The sequence below is a fragment of the Myxine glutinosa genome, chromosome 3 (genome assembly GCF_964187855.1).
Source record: "Myxine glutinosa chromosome 3, kmMyxGlut1.1, whole genome shotgun sequence".
NCBI classification, from domain to species: domain Eukaryota; kingdom Metazoa; phylum Chordata; class Myxini; order Myxiniformes; family Myxinidae; genus Myxine; species Myxine glutinosa.
The window spans coordinates 164,668,919-164,690,594 of record NC_136263.1 but is presented as its reverse complement, the minus strand read 5'-3'; positions in this window follow the sequence as shown (position 1 = coordinate 164,690,594).

Below are 21,676 nucleotides of genomic sequence, written 5' to 3'. Positions count from 1 at the left end.
ACAAACTTCATCATCAATGAAACATGGCCATAACCTTCATCATCAATGAAACATGACCATAACCTTCATCATCAATGAAACATGGCCACAACCTTCATCATCAATGAAACATGACCACAAACTTCATCATCAATGAAACATGGCCACAACCTTCATCATCAATGAAACATGGCCACAAACTTCCTCATCAATGAAACATGGCCATAACCTTCATCATCAATGAAACATGACCACAAACTTCATCATCAATGAAACATGGCCATAACCTTCATCATCAATGAAACATGACCACAAACTTCATCATCAATGAAACATGACCACAACCTTCATCATCAATAAAACATGACCACAAACTTCATCATCAATGAAACATGGCCATAACCTTCATCATCAATGAAACATGACCACAAACTTCATCATCAATGAAACATGACCACAACCTTCATCATCAATGAAACATGACCACAAACTTCATCATCAATAAAACATGACCACAAACTTCATCTTCAATGAAACATGACCACAACCTTCATCATCAATGAAACATGGCCACAAACTTCATCATCAATGAAACATGACCACAACCTTCATCATCAATGAAACATGACCACAAACTTCATCTTCAATGAAACATGACCACAAACTTCATCATCAATGAAACATGACCACAACCGTCATCATCAATGAAACATGACCACAAACTTCATCATCAATGAAACATGACCACAAACTTCATCTTCAATGAAACATGGCCACAACCTTCATCATCAATGAAACATGGCCACAAACTTCCTCATCAATGAAACATGGCCATAACCTTCATCATCAATGAAACATGACCACAAACTTCAACATCAATGAAACATGGCCATAACCTTCATCATCAATGAAACATGACCACAACCTTCATCATCAATGAAACATGGCCACAAACTTCATCATCAATGAAACATGACCACAACCTTCATCATCAATGAAACATGACCACAACCTTCATCATCAATGAAACATGACCACAAACTTCATCATCAATGAAACATGGCCATAACCTTCATCATCAATGAAACATGACCACAAACTTCATCATCAATGAAACATGGCCACAACCTTCATCATCAATGAAACATGACCACAAACTTCATCATCAATGAAACATGGCCATAACCTTCATCATCAATGAAACATGGCCACAACCTTCATCATCAATTAAACATGACCACAACCTTCATCATCAATGAAACATGGCCACAAACTTCATCATCAATGAAACATGGCCACAAACTTCATCATCAATGAAACATGGCCACAAACTTCATCATCAATGAAACATGGCCATAACCTTCATCATCAATGAAACATGGCCACAAACTTCATCATCAATGAAACATGACCACAAACTTCATCATCAATGAAACATGACCACAAACTTCATCATCAATGAAACATGGCCATAACCTTCATCATCAATGAAACATGACCACAAACTTCATCATCAATGAAGCATGGCCATAACTTTCATCATCAATGAAACATGGCCACAAACTTATTCATCAATGAAACATGACCACAAACTTCATCATCAATGAAACATGGCCATAACCTTCATCATCAATGAAACATGACCACAACCTTCATCATCAATGAAACATGACCACAAACTTCATCATCAATGAAACATGGCCATAACTTTCATCATCAATGAAACATGACCACAACCTTCATCATCAATGAAACATGGCCACAAACTTCATCATCAATGAAACATGGCCATAACCTTCATCATCAATGAAACATGGCCACAAACTTCATCATCAATGAAACATGGCCACAAACTTCCTCATCAATGAAACATGGCCATAACTTTCATCATGAATGCAACATGGCCACAAACTTCCTCATCAATGAAACATGGCCATAACCTTCATCATCAATGAAACATGACCACAAACTTCATCATCAATGAAACATGGCCACAAACTTCATCATCAATGAAACATGGCCATAACCTTCATCATCAATGAAACATGACCACAAACTTCATCATCAATGAAACATGGCCACAAACTTCGTCATCAATGAAACATGGCCATAACTTTCATCATGAATGAAACATGGCCACAAACTTCATCATCAATGAAACATGACCATAACCTTCATCATCAATGAAACATGGCCACAACCTTCATCATCAATGAAACATGACCACAAACTTCATCATCAATGAAACATGGCCATAACCTTCATCATCAATGAAACATGGCCACAAACTTCATCATCAATGAAACATGACCACAACCTTCATCATCAATGAAACATGGCCACAACCTTCATCATCAATGAAACATGGCCACAAACTTCATCATCAATGAAACATGGCCACAAACTTCATCATCAATGAAACATGGCCATAACCTTCATCATCAATGAAACATGACCACAATCTTCATCATCAATGAAACATGACCACAACCTTCATCATCAATGAAACATGACCACAAACTTCATCATCAATGAAACATGGCCATAACCTTCATCATCAATGAAACATGACCACAAACTTCATCATCAATGAAACATGACTACAACCTTCATCATCAATGAAACATGACCACAAACTTCATCATCAATGAAACATGGCCATAACTTTCATCATCAATGAAACATGGCCACAAACTATCATCAATGAAACATGACCACAAACTTCATCATCAATGAAACATGACCACAACCTTCATCATCAATGAAACATGACCACAAACTTCATCATCAATGAAACATGGCCATAACCTTCATCATCAATGAAACATGACCACAACCTTCATCATCAATGAAACATGACCACAACCTTCATCATCAATGAAACATGACCACAAACTTCATCATCAATGAAACATGGCCATAACTTTCATCATCAATGAAACATGACCACAAACTTCATCATCAATGAAACATGGCCACAACCTTCATCATCAATGAAACATGACCACAAACTTCCTCATCAATGAAACATGGCCATAACCTTCATCATCAATGAAACATGACCATAACCTTCATCATCAATGAAACATGGCCACAACCTTCATCATCAATGAAACATGACCACAAACTTCATCATCAATGAAACATGGCCACAACCTTCATCATCAATGAAACATGGCCACAAACTTCCTCATCAATGAAACATGGCCATAACCTTCATCATCAATGAAACATGACCACAAACTTCATCATCAATGAAACATGGCCATAACCTTCATCATCAATGAACCATGACCACAAACTTCATCATCAATGAAACATGACCACAACCTTCATCATCAATGAAACATGACCACAAACTTCATCATCAATGAAACATGGCCATAACCTTCATCATCAATGAAACATGACCACAAACTTCATCATCAATGAAACATGACCACAACCTTCATCATCAATGAAACATGACCACAAACTTCATCATCAATAAAACATGACCACAAACTTCATCTTCAATGAAACATGACCACAACCTTCATCATCAATGAAACATGGCCACAAACTTCATCATCAATGAAACATGACCACAACCTTCATCATCAATGAAACATGACCACAAACTTCATCTTCAATTAAACATGACCACAAACTTCATCATCAATGAAACATGACCACAAACTTCATCATCAATGAAACATGACCACAACCTTCATCATCAATGAAACATGACCACAAACTTCATCATCAATAAAACATGACCACAAACTTCATCTTCAATGAAACATGACCACAACCTTCATCATCAATGAAACATGGCCACAAACTTCATCATCAATGAAACATGACCACAACCTTCATCATCAATGAAACATGACCACAAACTTCATCTTCAATGAAACATGACCACAAACTTCATCATCAATGAAACATGACCACAACCGTCATCATCAATGAAACATGACCACAAACTTCATCATCAATGAAACATGACCACAAACTTCATCTTCAATGAAACATGGCCACAACCTTCATCATCAATGAAACATGGCCACAAACTTCCTCATCAATGAAACATGGCCATAACCTTCATCATCAATGAAACATGACCACAAACTTCAACATCAATGAAACATGGCCATAACCTTCATCATCAATGAAACATGACCACAACCTTCATCATCAATGAAACATGGCCACAAACTTCATCATCAATGAAACATGACCACAACCTTCATCATCAATGAAACATGACCACAACCTTCATCATCAATGAAACATGACCACAAACTTCATCATCAATGAAACATGGCCATAACCTTCATCATCAATGAAACATGACCACAAACTTCATCATCAATGAAACATGGCCACAACCTTCATCATCAATGAAACATGACCACAAACTTCATCATCAATGAAACATGGCCATAACCTTCATCATCAATGAAACATGGCCACAACCTTCATCATCAATTAAACATGACCACAACCTTCATCATCAATGAAACATGGCCACAAACTTCATCATCAATGAAACATGGCCACAAACTTCATCATCAATGAAACATGGCCACAAACTTCATCATCAATGAAACATGGCCATAACCTTCATCATCAATGAAACATGGCCACAAACTTCATCATCAATGAAACATGACCACAAACTTCATCATCAATGAAACATGACCACAAACTTCATCATCAATGAAACATGGCCATAACCTTCATCATCAATGAAACATGACCACAAACTTCATCATCAATGAAGCATGGCCATAACTTTCATCATCAATGAAACATGGCCACAAACTTATTCATCAATGAAACATGACCACAAACTTCATCATCAATGAAACATGGCCATAACCTTCATCATCAATGAAACATGACCACAACCTTCATCATCAATGAAACATGACCACAAACTTCATCATCAATGAAACATGGCCATAACTTTCATCATCAATGAAACATGACCACAACCTTCATCATCAATGAAACATGGCCACAAACTTCATCATCAATGAAACATGGCCATAACCTTCATCATCAATGAAACATGGCCACAAACTTCATCATCAATGAAACATGGCCACAAACTTCCTCATCAATGAAACATGGCCATAACTTTCATCATGAATGCAACATGGCCACAAACTTCCTCATCAATGAAACATGGCCATAACCTTCATCATCAATGAAACATGACCACAAACTTCATCATCAATGAAACATGGCCACAAACTTCATCATCAATGAAACATGGCCATAACCTTCATCATCAATGAAACATGACCACAAACTTCATCATCAATGAAACATGGCCACAAACTTCGTCATCAATGAAACATGGCCATAACTTTCATCATGAATGAAACATGGCCACAAACTTCATCATCAATGAAACATGACCATAACCTTCATCATCAATGAAACATGGCCACAACCTTCATCATCAATGAAACATGACCACAAACTTCATCATCAATGAAACATGGCCATAACCTTCATCATCAATGAAACATGGCCACAAACTTCATCATCAATGAAACATGACCACAACCTTCATCATCAATGAAACATGGCCACAACCTTCATCATCAATGAAACATGGCCACAAACTTCATCATCAATGAAACATGGCCACAAACTTCATCATCAATGAAACATGGCCATAACCTTCATCATCAATGAAACATGACCACAATCTTCATCATCAATGAAACATGACCACAACCTTCATCATCAATGAAACATGACCACAAACTTCATCATCAATGAAACATGGCCATAACCTTCATCATCAATGAAACATGACCACAAACTTCATCATCAATGAAACATGACTACAACCTTCATCATCAATGAAACATGACCACAAACTTCATCATCAATGAAACATGGCCATAACTTTCATCATCAATGAAACATGGCCACAAACTATCATCAATGAAACATGACCACAAACTTCATCATCAATGAAACATGACCACAACCTTCATCATCAATGAAACATGACCACAAACTTCATCATCAATGAAACATGGCCATAACCTTCATCATCAATGAAACATGACCACAACCTTCATCATCAATGAAACATGACCACAACCTTCATCATCAATGAAACATGACCACAAACTTCATCATCAATGAAACATGGCCATAACTTTCATCATCAATGAAACATGACCACAAACTTCATCATCAATGAAACATGGCCACAACCTTCATCATCAATGAAACATGACCACAAACTTCCTCATCAATGAAACATGGCCATAACCTTCATCATCAATGAAACATGACCATAACCTTCATCATCAATGAAACATGGCCACAACCTTCATCATCAATGAAACATGACCACAAACTTCATCATCAATGAAACATGGCCACAACCTTCATCATCAATGAAACATGGCCACAAACTTCCTCATCAATGAAACATGGCCATAACCTTCATCATCAATGAAACATGACCACAAACTTCATCATCAATGAAACATGGCCATAACCTTCATCATCAATGAACCATGACCACAAACTTCATCATCAATGAAACATGACCACAACCTTCATCATCAATGAAACATGACCACAAACTTCATCATCAATGAAACATGGCCATAACCTTCATCATCAATGAAACATGACCACAAACTTCATCATCAATGAAACATGACCACAACCTTCATCATCAATGAAACATGACCACAAACTTCATCATCAATAAAACATGACCACAAACTTCATCTTCAATGAAACATGACCACAACCTTCATCATCAATGAAACATGGCCACAAACTTCATCATCAATGAAACATGACCACAACCTTCATCATCAATGAAACATGACCACAAACTTCATCTTCAATTAAACATGACCACAAACTTCATCATCAATGAAACATGACCACAACCTTCATCATCAATGAAACATGACCACAAACTTCATCATCAATGAAACATGGCCACAAACTTCATCATCAATGAAACATGACCACAACCTTCATCATCAATGAAACATGGCCACAAACTTCATCATCAATGAAACATGGCCAGAACCTTCATCATCGATGAAACATGACCACAACCTTCATCATCAATGAAACATGACCACAACCTTCATCATCAATGAAACATGGCCAGAAACTTCATCATCAATGAAACATGGCCATAACCTTAATCATCAATGAAACATGGCCACAAACTTCATCATCAATGAAACATGGCCACAAACTTCCTCCTCAATGAAACATGGCCATAACCTTCATCATCAATGAAACATGACCACAAACTTCATCATCAATGAAACATGGCCACAAACTTCATCATCAATGAAACATGGCCACAAACTTCATCATCAATGAAACATGGCCACAAACTTCCTCATCAATGAAACATGACCACAAACTTCATCATCAATGAAACATGACCACAACCTTCATCATCAATGAAACATGACCACAAACTTCATCATCAATGAAACATGACCACAAACTTCATCTTCAATGAAACGTGACCACAACCTTCATCATCAATGAAACATGGCCACAAACTTCATCATCAATGAAACATGGCCACAAACTTCATCATCAATGAAACATGACCACAACCTTCATCATCAATGAAACATGGCCACAAAATTCATCATCGATGAAACATGACCACAACCTTCATCATCAATGAAACATGACCACAACCTTCATCATCAATGAAACATGGCCACAAACTTCATCATCAATGAAACATGGCCATAACCTTCATCATCAATGAAACATGACCACCAACTTCATCATCAATGAAACATGGCCATAACTTTCATCATCAATGAAACATGGCCACAAACTTATTCATCAATGAAACATGACCACAAACTTCATCATCAATGAAACATGGCCATAACCTTCATCATCAATGAAACATGACCACAACCTTCATCATCAATGAAACATGACCACAAACTTCATCATCAATGAAACATGGCCATAACTTTCATCATCAATGAAACATGACCACAACCTTCATCATCAATGAAACATGGCCATAAACTTCATCATCAATGAAACATGGCCATAACCTTCATCATCAATGAAACATGGCCACAAACTTCATCATCAATGAAACATGGCCACAAACTTCATCATCAATGAAACATGGCCACAAACTTCCTCATCAATGAAACATGGCCATAACTTTCATCATGAATGCAACATGGCCACAAACTTCCTCATCAATGAAACATGGCCATAACCTTCATCATCAATGAAACATGACCACAAACTTCATCATCAATGAAACATGGCCACAAACTTCATCATCAATGAAACATGGCCATAACCTTCATCATCAATGAAACATGACCACAAACTTCATCATCAATGAAACATGGCCACAAACTTCGTCATCAATGAAACATGGCCATAACTTTCATCATGAATGAAACATGGCCACAAACTTCATCATCAATGAAACATGGCCACAAACTTCATCATCAATGAAACATGACCATAACCTTCATCATCAATGAAACATGGCCACAAGCTTCATCATCAATGAAACATGACCACAAACTTCATCATCAATGAAACATGGCCATAACCTTCATCATCAATGAAACATGGCCACAAACTTCATCATCAATGAAACATGACCACAACCTTCATCATCAATGAAACATGGCCACAACCTTCATCATCAATGAAACATGGCCACAAACTTCATCATCAATGAAACATGGCCACAAACTTCATCATCAATGAAACATGGCCATAACCTTCATCATCAATGAAACATGACCACAATCTTCATCATCAATGAAACATGACCACAACCTTCATCATCAATGAAACATGACCACAAACTTCATCATCAATGAAACATGGCCATAACCTTCATCATCAATGAAACATGACCACAAACTTCATCATCAATGAAACATGACTACAACCTTCATCATCAATGAAACATGACCACAAACTTCATCATCAATGAAACATGGCCATAACTTTCATCATCAATGAAACATGGCCACAAACTTCATCATCAATGAAACATGACCACAAACTTCATCATCAATGAAACATGACCACAACCTTCATCATCAATGAAACATGACCACAAACTTCATCATCAATGAAACATGACCACAACCTTCATCATCAATGAAACATGACCACAAACTTCATCATCAATGAAACATGGCCATAACTTTCATCATCAATGAAACATGGCCACAAACTTCATCATCAATGAAACATGACCACAAACTTCATCATCAATGAAACATGACCACAACCTTCATCATCAATGAAACATGACCACAAACTTCATCATCAATGAAACATGACCACAACCTTCATCATCAATGAAACATGACCACAACCTTCATCATCAATGAAACATGACCACAAACTTCATCATCAATGAAACATGGCCATAACTTTCATCATCAATGAAACATGACCACAAACTTCATCATCAATGAAACATGGCCACAACCTTCATCATCAATGAAACATGGCCACAACCTTCATCATCAATGAAACATGGCCACAAACTTCATCATCAATGAAACATGGCCACAAACTTCATCATCAATGAAACATGGCCATAACCTTCATCATCAATGAAACATGACCACAATCTTCATCATCAATGAAACATGACCACAACCTTCATCATCAATGAAACATGACCACAAACTTCATCATCAATGAAACATGGCCATAACCTTCATCATCAATGAAACATGACCACAAACTTCATCATCAATGAAACATGACTACAACCTTCATCATCAATGAAACATGACCACAAACTTCATCATCAATGAAACATGGCCATAACTTTCATCATCAATGAAACATGGCCACAAACTATCATCAATGAAACATGACCACAAACTTCATCATCAATGAAACATGACCACAACCTTCATCATCAATGAAACATGACCACAAACTTCATCATCAATGAAACATGGCCATAACCTTCATCATCAATGAAACATGACCACAACCTTCATCATCAATGAAACATGACCACAACCTTCATCATCAATGAAACATGACCACAAACTTCATCATCAATGAAACATGGCCATAACTTTCATCATCAATGAAACATGACCACAAACTTCATCATCAATGAAACATGGCCACAACCTTCATCATCAATGAAACATGACCACAAACTTCCTCATCAATGAAACATGGCCATAACCTTCATCATCAATGAAACATGACCATAACCTTCATCATCAATGAAACATGGCCACAACCTTCATCATCAATGAAACATGACCACAAACTTCATCATCAATGAAACATGGCCACAACCTTCATCATCAATGAAACATGGCCACAAACTTCCTCATCAATGAAACATGGCCATAACCTTCATCATCAATGAAACATGACCACAAACTTCATCATCAATGAAACATGGCCATAACCTTCATCATCAATGAACCATGACCACAAACTTCATCATCAATGAAACATGACCACAACCTTCATCATCAATGAAACATGACCACAAACTTCATCATCAATGAAACATGGCCATAACCTTCATCATCAATGAAACATGACCACAAACTTCATCATCAATGAAACATGACCACAACCTTCATCATCAATGAAACATGACCACAAACTTCATCATCAATAAAACATGACCACAAACTTCATCTTCAATGAAACATGACCACAACCTTCATCATCAATGAAACATGGCCACAAACTTCATCATCAATGAAACATGACCACAACCTTCATCATCAATGAAACATGACCACAAACTTCATCTTCAATTAAACATGACCACAAACTTCATCATCAATGAAACATGACCACAACCTTCATCATCAATGAAACATGACCACAAACTTCATCATCAATGAAACATGGCCACAAACTTCATCATCAATGAAACATGACCACAACCTTCATCATCAATGAAACATGGCCACAAACTTCATCATCAATGAAACATGGCCAGAACCTTCATCATCGATGAAACATGACCACAACCTTCATCATCAATGAAACATGACCACAACCTTCATCATCAATGAAACATGGCCAGAAACTTCATCATCAATGAAACATGGCCATAACCTTAATCATCAATGAAACATGGCCACAAACTTCATCATCAATGAAACATGGCCACAAACTTCCTCCTCAATGAAACATGGCCATAACCTTCATCATCAATGAAACATGACCACAAACTTCATCATCAATGAAACATGGCCACAAACTTCATCATCAATGAAACATGGCCACAAACTTCATCATCAATGAAACATGGCCACAAACTTCCTCATCAATGAAACATGACCACAAACTTCATCATCAATGAAACATGACCACAACCTTCATCATCAATGAAACATGACCACAAACTTCATCATCAATGAAACATGACCACAAACTTCATCTTCAATGAAACGTGACCACAACCTTCATCATCAATGAAACATGGCCACAAACTTCATCATCAATGAAACATGGCCACAAACTTCATCATCAATGAAACATGACCACAACCTTCATCATCAATGAAACATGGCCACAAAATTCATCATCGATGAAACATGACCACAACCTTCATCATCAATGAAACATGACCACAACCTTCATCATCAATGAAACATGGCCACAAACTTCATCATCAATGAAACATGGCCATAACCTTCATCATCAATGAAACATGACCACCAACTTCATCATCAATGAAACATGGCCATAACTTTCATCATCAATGAAACATGGCCACAAACTTATTCATCAATGAAACATGACCACAAACTTCATCATCAATGAAACATGGCCATAACCTTCATCATCAATGAAACATGACCACAACCTTCATCATCAATGAAACATGACCACAAACTTCATCATCAATGAAACATGGCCATAACTTTCATCATCAATGAAACATGACCACAACCTTCATCATCAATGAAACATGGCCACAAACTTCATCATCAATGAAACATGGCCATAACCTTCATCATCAATGAAACATGGCCACAAACTTCATCATCAATGAAACATGGCCACAAACTTCATCATCAATGAAACATGGCCACAAACTTCCTCATCAATGAAACATGGCCATAACTTTCATCATGAATGCAACATGGCCACAAACTTCCTCATCAATGAAACATGGCCACAACCTTCATCATCAATGAAACATGACCACAAACTTCATCATCAATGAAACATGGCCACAAACTTCATCATCAATGAAACATGGCCATAACCTTCATCATCAATGAAACATGACCACAAACTTCATCATCAATGAAACATGGCCACAAACTTCGTCATCAATGAAACATGGCCATAACTTTCATCATGAATGAAACATGGCCACAAACTTCATCATCAATGAAACATGGCCACAAACTTCATCATCAATGAAACATGACCATAACCTTCATCATCAATGAAACATGGCCACAAGCTTCATCATCAATGAAACATGACCACAAACTTCATCATCAATGAAACATGGCCATAACCTTCATCATCAATGAAACATGGCCACAAACTTCATCATCAATGAAACATGACCACAACCTTCATCATCAATGAAACATGGCCACAACCTTCATCATCAATGAAACATGGCCACAAACTTCATCATCAATGAAACATGGCCACAAACTTCATCATCAATGAAACATGGCCATAACCTTCATCATCAATGAAACATGACCACAATCTTCATCATCAATGAAACATGACCACAACCTTCATCATCAATGAAACATGACCACAAACTTCATCATCAATGAAACATGGCCATAACCTTCATCATCAATGAAACATGACCACAAACTTCATCATCAATGAAACATGACTACAACCTTCATCATCAATGAAACATGACCACAAACTTCATCATCAATGAAACATGGCCATAACTTTCATCATCAATGAAACATGGCCACAAACTTCATCATCAATGAAACATGACCACAAACTTCATCATCAATGAAACATGACCACAACCTTCATCATCAATGAAACATGACCACAAACTTCATCATCAATGAAACATGACCACAACCTTCATCATCAATGAAACATGACCACAACCTTCATCATCAATGAAACATGACCACAAACTTCATCATCAATGAAACATGGCCATAACTTTCATCATCAATGAAACATGACCACAAACTTCATCATCAATGAAACATGGCCACAACCTTCATCATCAATGAAACATGACCACAAACTTCCTCATCAATGAAACATGGCCATAACCTTCATCATCAATGAAACATGACCATAACCTTCATCATCAATGAAACATGGTCACAACCTTCATCATGAATGAAACATGGCCACAAACTTCATCATCAATGAAACATGGCCACAACCTTCATCATCAATGAAACATGGCCACAAACTTCCTCATCAATGAAACATGGCCATAACCTTCATCATCAACGAAACATGACCACAACCTTCATCATCAATGAAACATGACCACAAACTTCCTCATCAATGAAACATGGCCATAACCTTCATCATCAATGAAACATGACCACAACCTTCATCATCAATGAAACATGGTCACAACCTTCATCATCAATGAAACATGACCACAAACTTCATCATCAATGAAACATGGCCACAAACTTCATCATCAATGAAACATGACCACAAACTTCATCATCAATGAAACATGGCCATAACCTTCATCATCAACGAAACATGACCACAAACTTCATCATCAATGAAACATGGCCATAACCTTCATCATCAATGAACCATGACCACAAACTTCATCATCAATGAAACATGGCCATAACCTTCATCATCAATGAAACATGACCACCAACTTCATCATCAATGAAACATGGCCATAACTTTCATCATCAATGAAACATGGCCACAAACTTATTCATCAATGAAACATGACCACAAACTTCATCATCAATGAAACATGGCCATAACCTTCATCATCAATGAAACATGACCACAACCTTTATCATCAATGAAACATGACCACAAACTTCATCATCAATGAAACATGGCCATAACTTTCATCATCAATGAAACATGACCACAACCTTCATCATCAATGAAACATGGCCACAAACTTCATCATCAATGAAACATGGCCATAACCTTCATCATCAATGAAACATGACCACAACCTTCATCATCAATGAAACATGGCCACAAACTTCATCATCAATGAAATATGGCCATAACTTTCATCATCAATGAAACATGACCACAAACTTCATCATCAATGAAACATGGCCACAACCTTCATCATCAATGAAACATGACCACAAACTTCCTCATCAATGAAACATGGCCATAACCTTCATCATCAATGAAACATGGCCATAACCTTCATCATCAATGAAACATGGCCACAAACTTCATCATCAATGAAACATGGCCACAAACTTCCTCATCAATGAAACATGGCCATAACTTTCATCATCAATGAAACATGACCACAAACTTCATCATCAATGAAACATGGCCATAACCTTCATCATCAATGAAACATGACCATAACCTTCATCATCAATGAAACATGGCCACAACCTTCATCATCAATGAAACATGACCACAAACTTCATCATCAATGAAACATGGCCACAACCTTCATCATCAATGAAACATGGCCACAAACTTCCTCATCAATGAAACATGGCCATAACCTTCATCATCAATGAAACATGACCACAAACTTCATCATCAATGAAACATGGCCATAACCTTCATCATCAATGAAACATGACCACAAACTTCATCATCAATGAAACATGACCACAACCTTCATCATCAATAAAACATGACCACAAACTTCATCATCAATGAAACATGGCCATAACCTTCATCATCAATGAAACATGACCACAAACTTCATCATCAATGAAACATGACCACAACCTTCATCATCAATGAAACATGACCACAAACTTCATCATCAATAAAACATGACCACAAACTTCATCTTCAATGAAACATGACCACAACCTTCATCATCAATGAAACATGGCCACAAACTTCATCATCAATGAAACATGACCACAACCTTCATCATCAATGAAACATGACCACAAACTTCATCTTCAATGAAACATGACCACAAACTTCATCATCAATGAAACATGACCACAACCGTCATCATCAATGAAACATGACCACAAACTTCATCATCAATGAAACATGACCACAAACTTCATCTTCAATGAAACATGGCCACAACCTTCATCATCAATGAAACATGGCCACAAACTTCCTCATCAATGAAACATGGCCATAACCTTCATCATCAATGAAACATGACCACAAACTTCAACATCAATGAAACATGGCCATAACCTTCATCATCAATGAAACATGACCACAACCTTCATCATCAATGAAACATGGCCACAAACTTCATCATCAATGAAACATGACCACAACCTTCATCATCAATGAAACATGACCACAACCTTCATCATCAATGAAACATGACCACAAACTTCATCATCAATGAAACATGGCCATAACCTTCATCATCAATGAAACATGACCACAAACTTCATCATCAATGAAACATGGCCACAACCTTCATCATCAATGAAACATGACCACAAACTTCATCATCAATGAAACATGGCCATAACCTTCATCATCAATGAAACATGGCCACAACCTTCATCATCAATTAAACATGACCACAACCTTCATCATCAATGAAACATGGCCACAAACTTCATCATCAATGAAACATGGCCACAAACTTCATCATCAATGAAACATGGCCACAAACTTCATCATCAATGAAACATGGCCATAACCTTCATCATCAATGAAACATGGCCACAAACTTCATCATCAATGAAACATGACCACAAACTTCATCATCAATGAAACATGACCACAAACTTCATCATCAATGAAACATGGCCATAACCTTCATCATCAATGAAACATGACCACAAACTTCATCATCAATGAAGCATGGCCATAACTTTCATCATCAATGAAACATGGCCACAAACTTATTCATCAATGAAACATGACCACAAACTTCATCATCAATGAAACATGGCCATAACCTTCATCATCAATGAAACATGACCACAACCTTCATCATCAATGAAACATGACCACAAACTTCATCATCAATGAAACATGGCCATAACTTTCATCATCAATGAAACATGACCACAACCTTCATCATCAATGAAACATGGCCACAAACTTCATCATCAATGAAACATGGCCATAACCTTCATCATCAATGAAACATGGCCACAAACTTCATCATCAATGAAACATGGCCACAAACTTCCTCATCAATGAAACATGGCCATAACTTTCATCATGAATGCAACATGGCCACAAACTTCCTCATCAATGAAACATGGCCATAACCTTCATCATCAATGAAACATGACCACAAACTTCATCATCAATGAAACATGGCCACAAACTTCATCATCAATGAAACATGGCCATAACCTTCATCATCAATGAAACATGACCACAAACTTCATCATCAATGAAACATGGCCACAAACTTCGTCATCAATGAAACATGGCCATAACTTTCATCATGAATGAAACATGGCCACAAACTTCATCATCAATGAAACATGACCATAACCTTCATCATCAATGAAACATGGCCACAACCTTCATCATCAATGAAACATGACCACAAACTTCATCATCAATGAAACATGGCCATAACCTTCATCATCAATGAAACATGGCCACAAACTTCATCATCAATGAAACATGACCACAACCTTCATCATCAATGAAACATGGCCACAACCTTCATCATCAATGAAACATGGCCACAAACTTCATCATCAATGAAACATGGCCACAAACTTCATCATCAATGAAACATGGCCATAACCTTCATCATCAATGAAACATGACCACAATCTTCATCATCAATGAAACATGACCACAACCTTCATCATCAATGAAACATGACCACAAACTTCATCATCAATGAAACATGGCCATAACCTTCATCATCAATGAAACATGACCACAAACTTCATCATCAATGAAACATGACTACAACCTTCATCATCAATGAAACATGACCACAAACTTCATCATCAATGAAACATGGCCATAACTTTCATCATCAATGAAACATGGCCACAAACTATCATCAATGAAACATGACCACAAACTTCATCATCAATGAAACATGACCACAACCTTCATCATCAATGAAACATGACCACAAACTTCATCATCAATGAAACATGGCCATAACCTTCATCATCAATGAAACATGACCACAACCTTCATCATCAATGAAACATGACCACAACCTTCATCATCAATGAAACATGACCACAAACTTCATCATCAATGAAACATGGCCATAACTTTCATCATCAATGAAACATGACCACAAACTTCATCATCAATGAAACATGGCCACAACCTTCATCATCAATGAAACATGACCACAAACTTCCTCATCAATGAAACATGGCCATAACCTTCATCATCAATGAAACATGACCATAACCTTCATCATCAATGAAACATGGCCACAACCTTCATCATCAATGAAACATGACCACAAACTTCATCATCAATGAAACATGGCCACAACCTTCATCATCAATGAAACATGGCCACAAACTTCCTCATCAATGAAACATGGCCATAACCTTCATCATCAATGAAACATGACCACAAACTTCATCATCAATGAAACATGGCCATAACCTTCATCATCAATGAACCATGACCACAAACTTCATCATCAATGAAACATGACCACAACCTTCATCATCAATGAAACATGACCACAAACTTCATCATCAATGAAACATGGCCATAACCTTCATCATCAATGAAACATGACCACAAACTTCATCATCAATGAAACATGACCACAACCTTCATCATCAATGAAACATGACCACAAACTTCATCATCAATAAAACATGACCACAAACTTCATCTTCAATGAAACATGACCACAACCTTCATCATCAATGAAACATGGCCACAAACTTCATCATCAATGAAACATGACCACAACCTTCATCATCAATGAAACATGACCACAAACTTCATCTTCAATTAAACATGACCACAAACTTCATCATCAATGAAACATGACCACAACCTTCATCATCAATGAAACATGACCACAAACTTCATCATCAATGAAACATGGCCACAAACTTCATCATCAATGAAACATGACCACAACCTTCATCATCAATGAAACATGGCCACAAACTTCATCATCAATGAAACATGGCCAGAACCTTCATCATCGATGAAACATGACCACAACCTTCATCATCAATGAAACATGACCACAACCTTCATCATCAATGAAACATGGCCAGAAACTTCATCATCAATGAAACATGGCCATAACCTTAATCATCAATGAAACATGGCCACAAACTTCATCATCAATGAAACATGGCCACAAACTTCCTCCTCAATGAAACATGGCCATAACCTTCATCATCAATGAAACATGACCACAAACTTCATCATCAATGAAACATGGCCACAAACTTCATCATCAATGAAACATGGCCACAAACTTCATCATCAATGAAACATGGCCACAAACTTCCTCATCAATGAAACATGACCACAAACTTCATCATCAATGAAACATGACCACAACCTTCATCATCAATGAAACATGACCACAAACTTCATCATCAATGAAACATGACCACAAACTTCATCTTCAATGAAACGTGACCACAACCTTCATCATCAATGAAACATGGCCACAAACTTCAACATCAATGAAACATGGCCACAAACTTCATCATCAATGAAACATGACCACAACCTTCATCATCAATGAAACATGGCCACAAAATTCATCATCGATGAAACATGACCACAACCTTCATCATCAATGAAACATGACCACAACCTTCATCATCAATGAAACATGGCCACAAACTTCATCATCAATGAAACATGGCCATAACCTTCATCATCAATGAAACATGACCACCAACTTCATCATCAATGAAACATGGCCATAACTTTCATCATCAATGAAACATGGCCACAAACTTATTCATCAATGAAACATGACCACAAACTTCATCATCAATGAAACATGGCCATAACCTTCATCATCAATGAAACATGACCACAACCTTCATCATCAATGAAACATGACCACAAACTTCATCATCAATGAAACATGGCCATAACTTTCATCATCAATGAAACATGACCACAACCTTCATCATCAATGAAACATGGCCACAAACTTCATCATCAATGAAACATGGCCATAACCTTCATCATCAATGAAACATGGCCACAAACTTCATCATCAATGAAACATGGCCACAAACTTCATCATCAATGAAACATGGCCACAAACTTCCTCATCAATGAAACATGGCCATAACTTTCATCATGAATGCAACATGGCCACAAACTTCCTCATCAATGAAACATGGCCATAACCTTCATCATCAATGAAACATGACCACAAACTTCATCATCAATGAAACATGGCCACAAACTTCATCATCAATGAAACATGGCCATAACCTTCATCATCAATGAAACATGACCACAAACTTCATCATCAATGAAACATGGCCACAAACTTCGTCATCAATGAAACATGGCCATAACTTTCATCATGAATGAAACATGGCCACAAACTTCATCATCAATGAAACATGGCCACAAACTTCATCATCAATGAAACATGACCATAACCTTCATCATCAATGAAACATGGCCACAAGCTTCATCATCAATGAAACATGACCACAAACTTCATCATCAATGAAACATGGCCATAACCTTCATCATCAATGAAACATGGCCACAAACTTCATCATCAATGAAACATGACCACAACCTTCATCATCAATGAAACATGGCCACAAACTTCATCATCAATGAAACATGGCCATAACCTTCATCATCAATGAAACATGACCACAACCTTCATCATCAATGAAACATGGCCACAAACTTCATCATCAATGAAATATGGCCATAACTTTCATCATCAATGAAACATGACCACAAACTTCATCATCAATGAAACATGGCCACAACCTTCATCATCAATGAAACATGACCACAAACTTCCTCATCAATGAAACATGGCCATAACCTTCATCATCAATGAAACATGGCCATAACCTTCATCATCAATGAAACATGGCCACAAACTTCATCATCAATGAAACATGGCCACAAACTTCCTCATCAATGAAACATGGCCATAACTTTCATCATCAATGAAACATGACCACAAACTTCATCATCAATGAAACATGGCCATAACCTTCATCATCAATGAAACATGACCATAACCTTCATCATCAATGAAACATGGCCACAACCTTCATCATCAATGAAACATGACCACAAACTTCATCATCAATGAAACATGGCCACAACCTTCATCATCAATGAAACATGGCCACAAACTTCCTCATCAATGAAACATGGCCATAACCTTCATCATCAATGAAACATGACCACAAACTTCATCATCAATGAAACATGGCCATAACCTTCATCATCAATGAAACATGACCACAAACTTCATCATCAATGAAACATGACCACAACCTTCATCATCAATAAAACATGACCACAAACTTCATCATCAATGAAACATGGCCATAACCTTCATCATCAATGAAACATGACCACAAACTTCATCATCAATGAAACATGACCACAACCTTCATCATCAATGAAACATGACCACAAACTTCATCATCAATAAAACATGACCACAAACTTCATCTTCAATGAAACATGACCACAACCTTCATCATCAATGAAACATGGCCACAAACTTCATCATCAATGAAACATGACCACAACCTTCATCATCAATGAAACATGACCACAAACTTCATCTTCAATGAAACATGACCACAAACTTCATCATCAATGAAACATGACCACAACCGTCATCATCAATGAAACATGACCACAAACTTCATCATCAATGAAACATGACCACAAACTTCATCTTCAATGAAACATGGCCACAACCTTCATCATCAATGAAACATGGCCACAAACTTCCTCATCAATGAAACATGGCCATAACCTTCATCATCAATGAAACATGACCACAAACTTCAACATCAATGAAACATGGCCATAACCTTCATCATCAATGAAACATGACCACAACCTTCATCATCAATGAAACATGGCCACAAACTTCATCATCAATGAAACATGACCACAACCTTCATCATCAATGAAACATGACCACAACCTTCATCATCAATGAAACATGACCACAAACTTCATCATCAATGAAACATGGCCATAACCTTCATCATCAATGAAACATGACCACAAACTTCATCATCAATGAAACATGGCCACAACCTTCATCATCAATGAAACATGACCACAAACTTCATCATCAATGAAACATGGCCATAACCTTCATCATCAATGAAACATGGCCACAACCTTCATCATCAATTAAACATGACCACAACCTTCATCATCAATGAAACATGGCCACAAACTTCATCATCAATGAAACATGGCCACAAACTTCATCATCAATGAAACATGGCCACAAACTTCATCATCAATGAAACATGGCCATAACCTTCATCATCAATGAAACATGGCCACAAACTTCATCATCAATGAA